This window comes from Terrapene carolina, unplaced genomic scaffold, assembly GCF_002925995.2.
Source record: "Terrapene carolina triunguis isolate 2854851 unplaced genomic scaffold, T_m_triunguis-2.0 Scaffold69, whole genome shotgun sequence".
Taxonomy (NCBI): Eukaryota; Metazoa; Chordata; order Testudines; family Emydidae; genus Terrapene; species Terrapene triunguis.
In genome coordinates this window covers 8,938,841-8,950,265 of record NW_020664420.1, presented here as the reverse complement: position 1 = coordinate 8,950,265, position 11,425 = coordinate 8,938,841, and the positions used below count along the sequence as shown (strand labels likewise).

At 44.0% G+C, this 11,425-nt stretch overlaps 1 protein-coding gene across 2 annotated transcripts in view; it reads left to right on the top strand.

Annotated features, from left to right (window-relative positions):
* The window catches only part of DYM (dymeclin), a 337,094-nt gene that overhangs the window by 299,987 nt on the left and 25,682 nt on the right, over positions 1–11,425 (top strand). The gene's annotated exons all lie outside the window — the stretch shown is intronic.

The following is an 11,425-nucleotide window of genomic DNA, read 5'->3' as shown; positions in this document are numbered from 1 at the left end:
TGTGTGTGTGTGTGTAAAATGTATTTTTGTGATTTGCTAGTGAATTTTGGTGCCTACGATTTGGAGAAGTTAGAACATGCCCGGGGTGGGGTTTTCTCATAATGTCTCAGAGATGGAGTCTATTCTCTCTGACCACACTGTACAAATTCTCAACCAGGCCCTTGTCATTTCCCATTTTTACTACTGCGTCGCCATCCTCTCTGGCCTTCCAGACACCCACATTGCTCTCTTTGCCGCTCCAGGCCAATGGGGGCTGCAAGAAGCGGCGCGGACCGAGGGACGTGCTGGCCGCCCTTCCTGCAGCCCCCATTGGCCTGGAGTAGCGAACCGCAGCCAATGGGAGCCATGATCGGCTGAACCTGCGGACGCGGCAGGTAAACAAACCGGCCCGGCCCGCCAGGGGCTTTCCCTGAACAAGCGACGGCCCTAGTTTGAGAACCACTGCACTAGACAACACTCGCTCCCAAATACTGACTTTATTATTGTTGCCCCTTTGCTGACCAAAGGTCAGATCAGAGCAGGTCAGTTTCTTGTCTGGAGCAGATATCAGTGATGCAGAGTCAAGGTTTTCCTTAGTGTGTGTGTGGGTTTGTTTGTAAAATGTACACAAGCCCCATTTCCTCAAGTGGGTGGTAACAAACAGTAGCCCAAGCAAGTGTCTCTTGCAGAAACCTCAGGGCAGGCCCCTCACCCTGTCCCTCAGAAGAAGCTGTTTTGTGCCTCTGTCTCTCTCTCTGTCCATGGCACCTCATAGCTCTTCTTGCTCTAGCCCCTGACTTTCTCATCTGGGAAACTCCTAGCCCAAGGCTAGAGGAGATGCCTGAAGGGCAGCCTGAGCATCTACCCTCTTTTTGTGCAGCAGCTCTGCGCTATAAAGGAACCTCAGAGCTTCAACTACCAGACAAAGGAGAGTGCCTTAATCCTATAATACCATGAATAACTCTCTGGGTATAGTTAGAGCTAACCATGGCATGCAGTATCTATAGGGAGTTTCATCTTGAGTGCTCAAACATCAGTAATCCCCGATGTTGAGTGAGGCTGATGAACAGTAAACAGGCCATGGGGGTGGAAGGGTGAGGACTGAAGCCGTGCTTTCACTCACTGACTCAAGGCAGACGCACATCCTGGTAGCTCAGTTCAGGGTTTTATTTTTCAATATATATATATATATATATATATATAAAAATAAGGAAAATATCTAAAATAGTGAATGTTCTTGACTCGGTTATTGTAGGTTTAGTGGAAGAAATAACTTCAGATGAATTAGATTTACCAGTACTTAGATTTTGAGCATATTGTTAGAGCCATGGTTAAAATATGAAAAAATGTAAACCAAAAAAAGCAATTGCAGCCATGATCCTGATCTGCATAATGGTGCTTAGGAGTTTCACTGCACTCCATGCCACTCCTCGTCACTTTCACACTGGGAAGTGGCATGTGACTGACAGGAACACATACCTGTAACTCAAACGCAAATCTCAGATTGCTAATTAAATTGACCTTTTTAGGTAAATATGTGAAAAATCATCCCTTGAATCTTTTTGGCAAATACATGCCAAGAACTGGAAGCTCTGCGTCTTAGTATCCTTACAAGAAGCAACCTCACTGCTGTTCAAGATAAACATAGTGTAATTAACATTATTTAAATCATGTGCTTTTAGCCATATACTGTGTAAGTCAGGGAAAGTCCATGCTGAGTAATTAGCCTTTTAGAAGACTCCTGCATAAACAGAATGATAAAGGGCAGGTGCTGAAATCGAGAGCTGGTTATTTCTCTTTCAGCCTGAGAGAGAAGATAAATAAAGCTAATAAGCTGGGACTGAGGTGGAAACCACAGCTCATAGATAGAGCTGTCTCCTTTGCAGACAAGCAGCCCACAATCCAGGCTCCCTTTTTTATTGCAGAAGCTTATTAAGGGCAATTTAAAGATCATGGTGATAGGTGAAAATTGGCCTTAGTGTCTGTCTCTCTCTCTGTCTCTTTTAAATTCACAAGTTGTCTTTTCTTCCTTTCAGTGAATTATCTGTAGTTTGAGGATTAGGAGCGTGAGAGAAGTGAGACTGTGTCTGGAGTCTGGGATTTATCTCAGGATTTTCAATGAGAGTTAGCCAGCAGATAACTGCTATTTTACAATAAGTGGGAAAACTTGTTCTGAATGCCATATATTAACTGGAAGCTGACATTTGGGTTCATGGAGTGAACATACTTGAGAGACCACATTTCATGCTTTTGAAAGAAATTTCCCACTGGCTAAGCCATTTAAACTAAAAACATTTTATTTTTACAAACACTTGCTTAAGTTGGATTTCCGCCCTGCCTGATTTTTTTCCACTGTGTGTTGATTTGTATTTGCTTCTTTTTTCTGTTTCTTTATAATCTCTCCCTGTGCTCGACAGAAGCAGTTATGCTCTTATACTGTGCCTCTTTGATATGAGTCAAGCATTTAACAGTCATTAAAACTTGTTCTAGTTTTACGAGCAATAAAATTCACTCAACAAAATGTAAAAGGAAAAAAAAAACTTTTTCCATCCAATCCCTGGGCCCCGACTGAACAAAAAACCAGGGTTTGAGTGTTCAGGGCACGTCTCAGGGTATGTCAATAAAGCATTTTGGAGTGAGCCTCCCAGCCCAGGTCGCTTCTGAGTCCGAGCTCCAGCCCATGCCTCAATTTCAAGGCACCGTCTATACAGCTATTTTTAGGGAACTAGCATGAGCCCTGCTAGGCCAAGTCTATCAATCTGGGCTGGGAGGCTCGCTCCAAAATCCCTGTGTAAACATACCATCTGAGGCTTGCTCCTCTCTTAGCTGAGCAGTTCCAGGTCCTTCAACTCCTGTTTGTTACATAGGAAGCAAGCCCTTAGTCACCAGACAGCAGGGGATAGGGAGGGAATGGAAAATTGGAGACAGGATTGTTCCTGAGTACTGCCTAATAGCTGTCCCAGAACTGCTGTGCAGCCTTGGCATACCATCCAGCTGGTTGCAGGAGTACTGTCAACCCCAAAAGTTAGTCCATCCGAAGACAGACAATGAAATCGATATAATTAAAATAAACCATGGCTTTGGGCCAAGGTGGTAATGGAGGACTCCGTCTTCTGGCCTTGAAATTGTAGGGCTTGTCTGCACTGCAAAGTTATCTCAAGTTATAGCTCAAGAGTTGCCCCTAACTTGACTCTTGTCCATGCACAAAAACCCTTAATTTGAGTGCAGTGGTGCTTTTCACTGAGTTGGCTGGCCCAAGAAAGGGGGTATAGACTTAAGCTAGAGTGAGCACAACTTGTCTGCTAATAACATAACCACTGCAGCATCGACACAGGCTAGCATGACTCAACTGCCTCTAGTTCTCCAATGTTTTCCCACAAGTTCCTCCATGTGCTCAGAAAGGACAGACAAGTTCTCCCACAAAGAATGTGAAAGAATTCATAGAGCAGCTTAGCTTACTGCAGTCCTAAAAATCATGGCATGTGCCCTCAGAAATTTTAGCAGCACGCATAAATGAGTGTAGCGCTAGTGTGGCTGCAGCAACTCAAGTGCGTTTTCACAGTGTGGCTACTCTCACTTTGTGCTAAGCTCACTTGAGAGGCGTAACTGGAATGTAGATAACTCAAGTTAGCTCTACAGTGAAGACATACTGTTTGAGGAAAGTGCCTTTGACCTCCCAGAAGCTGGCAGGAGGAAGCTCCTGAATTTACAATGCAGAGGGCAGGCAATTTGCTGGTTCTGCTGCTGGCTTCTCAGAAGCCTGGAAGGGTTCTGTTCTCTCCTCTGTGGTGATCAGAAGGGTGTTGGCGTCTTTTGTTCACTTCCTTGCCCCCTTATGAGGCTCACAGTCAGGTACTGCCTGAGCCCATGCAGAGTGAGGGGAGTGCCATTCAGCAAATAAATACTGGGTGCATAAATCTTGTGCAGTATGAAATCAACCCCCACATTGGTGTCACTTGCAAATAATTGACATATATTGGCAACTGCAGTTTGATATTAGAGTCATCCTCAGTCTGCCATTGCACTGGGATTCTCAGATACTGGCCTTGGCCTGTAGAACATTTTTTCATCTAAGGCTGGCGAGACAGCTTAGCCCTCTGTTTGAATGCAGACACTGACACAGTTATGCTTGCCTTTGCTATCTTCCCTCTATGTTACTGCAATGTGCTCTTCAGTGTTTATTGTACATCTGGTGCAAAATGCAAAGACCCATGTCCTGAGTACGTTGGGTCACTAGGAGTACATTACACCAGTGCTCCATGCTCTGGATTAACCACCTATTTGCATTTGGATCCAAGATCCAAGGATCTCTCAAAGCTAGGTGACTGGGCATCAAAATGACAGGTGAAATTCGATGCTGATAAATGCAAAGTAATGCACATTGGAAAACAACTATACATATAAAATGATGGGGTCTAAATTAGTTGTTACCACTCAAGAAAGAGATCTTGGAGTCATTGTGGATAGTTCTCTGAAAACATCCAGTCAGTGTGCAGCGGCAGTCAAAAAAGCAAACAGAATGTTGAGAATCATTAAGAAAATATCATATTGCTTCTATATAAATCCATGGTACTCCCATCTTGACTACCGCATGCAGATGTGGTCACCCCATCTCTAAAAAGATATATTGGAATTGGAAAGGGTTTGGAAAAGGGCAACAAAAATGATTAGGGGTATGGAATGGCTTTCGTATGAGGAGAGATTAATAAGGCTGGGACTTTTCAGCTTGGAAAAGAGACGACTAAGATGGGTATATGATAGAGGTCTATAAAATCATGACTTGTGTGGAGAGAGTAAATAAGTAAGTGTTATTTACTCCTCCTCCTAACACAAGAACTAGGGGTCACCACATGAAATTAATAGGCAGCAGGTTTAAAACAAACCAAAGGAAGCATTTCTTCATACAACGCACAGTCAACCTGTGGAGCTCTTTGCCAGAGGATGTTGTGAAGGCCAAGACTATAACAGGGTTCAAAAAAGAACTAGATAAATTCATGGAGGATAGGTCCATCAATGGCTATTAGCCAGGATGGGCAGGGATGGTGTCCCTAGCCTCTGTTTGTCCGAAGCTCGGAATGGGTAATAGCGGATAGATCACTTGATGATTACCTGTTCTGTTCATTCCCTCTGGGGCACCAGGCATTGGCCACTGTCGGAAGACATGATACTGGGCTAGATGGACCTTTGGTCTGACCCAGTATGGCCGTTCTTATGTAATTCAGGGTGTTGGTTACAGTCTGTAAAGCCTTACATGGGTGGTCTAGGGTGCAACTACATGGGAGATCATCCCTCACTCTGTGAACCATGACACCAATTAAGATCAGCTGGATTGCTCTTGCTGATGATTCATGGAGTTTCATTGTAGGAGTCCTTGCAGCAGGACATTCTCCAGTGAGTCCCCCAGTGCTTGGAGGTCATGCTGCTGTGCTGTGCCAGAACAAGACTTCGGCGAGCTGCGGGGCACAATGCAAGGCACATTTGTTTACACAGGCCTTTAATTAAGCCATTGCAGACATATGGTTTACTAATTTAAACGGGTTGTCTCTGCCTGTGACTGTTTTATGTTTGTTTTAATTGTTGTAATAGTGCCCAGCTGCCATGGACGCTGGGCACTGCATAGGAATATGTAAATTAATGCCACATGGCATTGCAAAGGAGAAAATGGCAGATTAATGATGGAGACTAGGGACTCTGGAGCATAGTGCTGGGTGAGGGAGACAGAAGACTTCCTAAAATAAATTCATCAGATTTTTCTCCATATTTATGTTTTTCTGCTCTGAAAGGTCAAGGATCTGACAATACTGGAAACTGACTGTGTCTAATACATCCTTAGATCTGACATTATGCAGGCAGCTGTAATGCAAACTTCCCTTTACTAACCCACAGCTGCTGTTAACCCTTAACCTAAGGAATATCAAACTGGAATGAGGAATGTAGGATGTATTTTTGGCAAACTGCTTTTGCGACTCTCCAGAACTGATGCTAAAAACAATACGTAGTGGTTTTATTGGGGCCGCATGGACCATGAATAAAAATGAAACCACGGTTCTAGTGTATGTCTACAGACCAAAGCAATGCAACTCAGATGTTGGGCTGAATGTCATTGTTTCATAGTGAAAAAGACTAAGGCCTACAACGGCACCTACAATGTAGGCTCTCTCACCCATGTGACATAGTAGAGTCAACCTAACCCCCATTGTAGTAGAAACAGCCAAGTCGGCTGAAGAATTCTTCTGTCATCTTAGCTCACCATCTCTCAAGGGGGTGGATTTACTGCAGTGACAGAAAAATCCCTTCTGTTGCTGTAGTAAGTGCCTATGCTACCGCAGAGAAGCTGCAGCTGTGCCACTGTGACGCTTGTAGTGTAGACATACCCCTAGAGATGTCACTTTCTCACTTCTGAGCTGTTTGAGAAGCAGTGAATAATAATTCATGTTCCTTTTGAAAGCATTCATACCCTGAGGTCATATTCTCACAGGCTTTTGGCAGAGAAGAATGTGCTGCCTGTCCCTCAACAAATATGCTTTGGGACAGTCAGGTGTTCCAGGAACAATTATGTGAAGTGTTGTGACAGGACTTATGACAGTAGATGGCCCCATTGAGGATGCTGCCCAAGGGCTTGTCTACGCACAAACTTGCACTGGTTTAATTAAATAGCCTTAGTTAAAGTGGTGAAAACCCTTGCGTGGACACTCTTATTTAATAGTGGCTTATTTCCATTTAGTTTAAACCTGTTCCTAGTTGTCTTAAACTAAGGCTATGTTTACACTAGCACTTTTGTCGGTCGGGATGTGAAAAAACCACATCCCTGACCAATGTAAATTTCACCAACAAAAGCATCGGCGCAAACAGCGCTATGTCGGCGGGAGACGCTCTCCACTGACATAGCTACCACCATTGGTTGGGGGTGGTCTAATTATGCCAATGGGAGAGCTCTCTCCTGTCAGCATAAAGCAGCTGCACAGGAGACCTTACAGCGGTGCAGCTGTAGTGGTACAGCTGTGCTGTTGTAAGGTCTGTAGTGTAGCCATAGCCTAAATTGAAATAAGGCTAGGTCTACACTACCCGCCTGAATCGGCGGGTAGAAATCGACCTCTCGGGGATCGAATTATCGTGTCTCGTCGGGACGCGACAATCGATCCCCGAATCGACGCTCTTACTCCACCAGCGGAGGTGGGAGTAAGCGCCGTCGACGGGAAGCCGCGGAGGTCGATTTTGCCACCGTCCTTACAGCGGGGTAAGTCGGCTGCGATACGTCGAATTCAGCTACGCTATTCGCGTAGCTGAATTTGCGTATCTTAAATTGACCCCCCCCCTCCCCCTCCATAGTGAAGACGTAGCCTAAGAGTCCACACAGGGATTTACACTAGTTTAACTAAATTGGTTTATAATCATAGGGCTTGGTTTAGTTAGTTTAAGGGGAGTTATTCCGGAATAGCTATTCCTGATTAACTCCATGTGTGGACACTCCTATTTTGGAATGAGAGTGCCTCAGGCCATGTCTACGCTATGGGTTCTACAATAACACAGCTGCGGCACCGTAGCACAGGTATAAATAACAGCGTAAATGGTGAGGCACTGCCTAGGTGAATGGAGTAAAGGCACCCCAGAACCTGCAAGGCTCTCTACATGCCCAGTCAGTGCCTACCCTATCTACACTGCTGTTTTTAGCAGCGTAGTATCCTGCTGCCTCCCCAGTGCTGGAACCTTTCTCTGCTGCAGGGAAAGGCTCTGGCAGTGGAGAAAGACTCTGGCGGGGGGAGGCAGCGGGGAATGGCTATGTCAGCTCCCCGCTGCTGGAGCCTTTCCCTGCCATACCGAGCTGCTGGAGCCTTTCCCCACTGCCAGGGCCGGCTCCAGCATTTCTCCTGCCCCAAGCAAAAAAAAAAAAAAAAAGCCGCGAACGCAAACAGCGGGCGGCAATGGGGGGAAAAAAAAAAAAAAAAAAGCCGCGATCAGCGGCGGCAGTTCAGCGGCAGGTCCTTCGCTCCTAGAGGGAGTGAGGGACCTGCCGCCCCCGAATTGCCGCAGGTGCCGCCCCTCTCCCTTGGCCGCCCCAAGCGCCTGCTTGTTAAACTGGTGCCTGGAGACGGCCCTGCCCACTGCTAGAGTCTTTCCCTGTGATGCTGCTCGGAGGCGAGCAGTGTGTGTGCTCTACTCGGTGCTGTAAGTATAGACATAGCCTGCGGCACTACATCAACATCGCTATGGCAAGTGCACGAAAATAACTCTTCAGCAGCAGTTTTCAGAACCGCAATCATTTGAAAAATGGGTTGACCTCAGTTGTGATGATGCTCTCAAAAACCCATTGCTGAAACTTCCTTCATCTAAAATTTATTTCAGCAGGCTCTGAAGAGATGAAAATATGGCCTGTTTCTATGTACATACAATATATATAATGCAAATGCTGCAGATGAGGGGGTATGAGTTAGTGATCAACTACACCTCTACCCCAATATAACGCAACCCGATATAACATGAATTCGGATATAACGTGGTAAAGCAGTGCTCCGGGGGGGCGGGGCTGCGCACTCCGGCGGATCAAAGCAAGTTCGATATAACGCGGTTTCACTTATAACGCGGTAAGCTTTTTTGGCTCCCGAGAACAGCGTTATATCGAGGTAGAGGTGTACTAACAAAACTGTTTTCCAAGCCATGTTTCCAATATAAGTTGTAAGAACGCACGTAAGTTGGAAGCTTTAAGGAAAGGGAAATAAATGTGTACTGTGACTATTTGGAATGTAGTTCAGTTTGAAACATTCAATAAGTGAGAAGCTTCATATTACCGAACCTCTAGACTTTTAAAATGATTGTTTAATATGGCGAGTCATTTGTAAAGCATATTGATATAAAAAAGATTGTTTTTGTGTTAGAATTTTTAAATCTAAAAAGCAACGAAAATGCCCAGTACAATTACTGCTCCGCTAACCCTATATATGGAATTTTAAATGTTGCACATTCCAAGATTTGGCTTACTTTGGTGGTGTAAGAAAAGTACTTTTGCACATAAGGTCCTAGTTACAGTCAAGTTATCTGTCAAAAGATTGCCAGGTCTAGCAGCAGTAGTGTATACCATGGCATCCACAACCTCTGTGTGGCACTCCCAAAGAGAGTTCGTTAATGTTGTAACTGATACCATATTTATACATTACTTTCAAGACTGTTTGAAAAGGGGATGTGCAGTCCACCTCTCCCCAGGTGTCTTCTGGATATGAAAATTCTAGAATATACATTTTTATTAAATTATTTTTATAGGCTTATGTGCAAAAATAACCCTCAAGTGGCTTTAGGAAACGCATTTCAAAAATGTGGCTGCTCTTGAGAGCCCAAACAACTTAGGTTTGCTTTTATATTGCAGCTGTCAGTCATTTCTGGAATTAAAACAGGATTTTCGCTTACATTTGTTTCAAGGGCCTGCTGTGGATTCTTCCACTAGTGGTGGTGGGGTAACCTAGTAAATGGGAGGTGGGGTGCCGAGGGGAGGAATTAAAAAGCAACTTATTGGCATTGCTAACCAGGGCTAGTAAGAAACAGCAATTTTAGTTTACTTGTACTCCTGGCACAAAGTCAAAACTATAGTAATGCTTTTCTGACACCTCCCTATCAAAGAGTAATATAAACATCACTACAGCATCAGCGTAGGAAAATATGCATTAGCAAGCTCTTGAGTCTCTGCTCTTTAAACTCTTTCCCATGTAATATTAGATTCTCACTGTAAACGAGCCAGAATGTTTTCCAGCAGAAAATAATAATCATGCCTTCAACTTGGAAAGAGCACTCCATAAAACTTTTCCTTTGTAGATCAAGAGTAAACAGAGACTTCAGCTCTGTTTCCCTCCTAAAACGTGCATTCCTATTCCTTAGCATTTTAAAGATTCATGGTTGAACTACTGGCCCTATTTAAGTCAGTGGGGCCAGGATTTTGCCCTGTAGTTTTAAATGTTATGAACCATTACTACTAGTTTAATAATAGGAAACAAGGACTTTTCCAACTCCTAGTAAAGTTAACAGGAGTCTTCAGTGGGAGTAGATCAGGCCCCCAAACGGTATGGTGAATTGACTGCAGGGCTGGGATTCAGGTCTCCTGGGTTCTTTACTTGGCTCTTCCATTGGCTCATTGTGAAACTGAGTTTCAATCCCTTGGTTTCCCTGTTTGTAAAACAAGTTTAATTCTTGCCTACTTCACAAATCGAGGCCTGTTCTTTGTAAAGTGTTTTAAGATACTCAGATAAATGGTGCTATTTAAGCATATGTTGTTCATTTTTACTATGACCACTATTTTGTAATAGTGGCACTGGTGCAATATTTTACCATAATATTTCACAATGAACATATATACATGTTGTTTTTCTAATCCCGTGTCACCTGTGGAACAAACTTAGCAATAGTCGTTTGCATTGCTGTCGCCTAGATGTAGGTGACCAGAGTCTTACTCCCCATATCAGCAGGGATTGAGGATGCTGCATAGCGATCGTGTTTGTTCTTTAGTAGAGGCAGGCATCCATCACCCTGATCAACAGGCCGATTAGAGAGCACTTGTTGGATTCGTGTCCCTTCTGTTTTGGCCTTATCCCCTCTCAGATAACTATTGAATCAGTAAATATTTCATTGTCATCCAGTTACATCACTACTCTTATACACTTTCTATTCCCTCAGTTACCATTATCCACTTTTAAATCCACACCTCTATCCACCTTGCCATGCGTCTGGGGTCACAGGACTGGTATATCTCGTATAGCACGCCAACATGTTTTTCTTATGAGTATGTAAGTGGAGCAGCAATGGAATTTAGGAGACCCCAGTGCTTCAAACATGTTGCCAATTTCACTTTTCTGCTCTGCAAGCTAATGGTGCTGAATAGCAGGGGTTATGGAAGCAAAGTAATGTTGAGTGGGTGGGAAAAGATGGAATTAGTGGCATGGCTAATGAGGAAATCTCAGCGTGAGGGAGCTGTGGGTGAGTCTTGAGTACCATATTATCACTTTTCTCTCCCAATCTAACTGTTGGGTGCCTGAGTGTTGAAGTTGCTGGTAAATCACATACTCCATAGAACCTGCCTAAGGAATCATCTCATTTGCATTGCATTATGCTTACAATGAGAGAGTGCTGAAATGTCTTCATTTTGCTTTGGCTAGTAATCTCAGAAGCTGTTTATAAATTTCTGTCCTTCAGTAGAGGTTTTCAGTTAAGTCACCCAGTTTACAATACACCATAACCTGTAGTATTGCCTTTTATTCTCATGCCACAGCCAATGAGCTATGTTTTTTGCTGAAGAGAGAAGAAAATACACTTCCTATTTTCAATACCTTAATTGTGTGTGGACGGGGGGAGGGGGAGGAGAGAGATCACATGTATGTAACGTATATAGCACTAACTGCTTTAACCAAAGGGTATTAGTAATACTTAGCATTTAGATACTCCTTTCTATCTTCAGAATGCGTTGCAA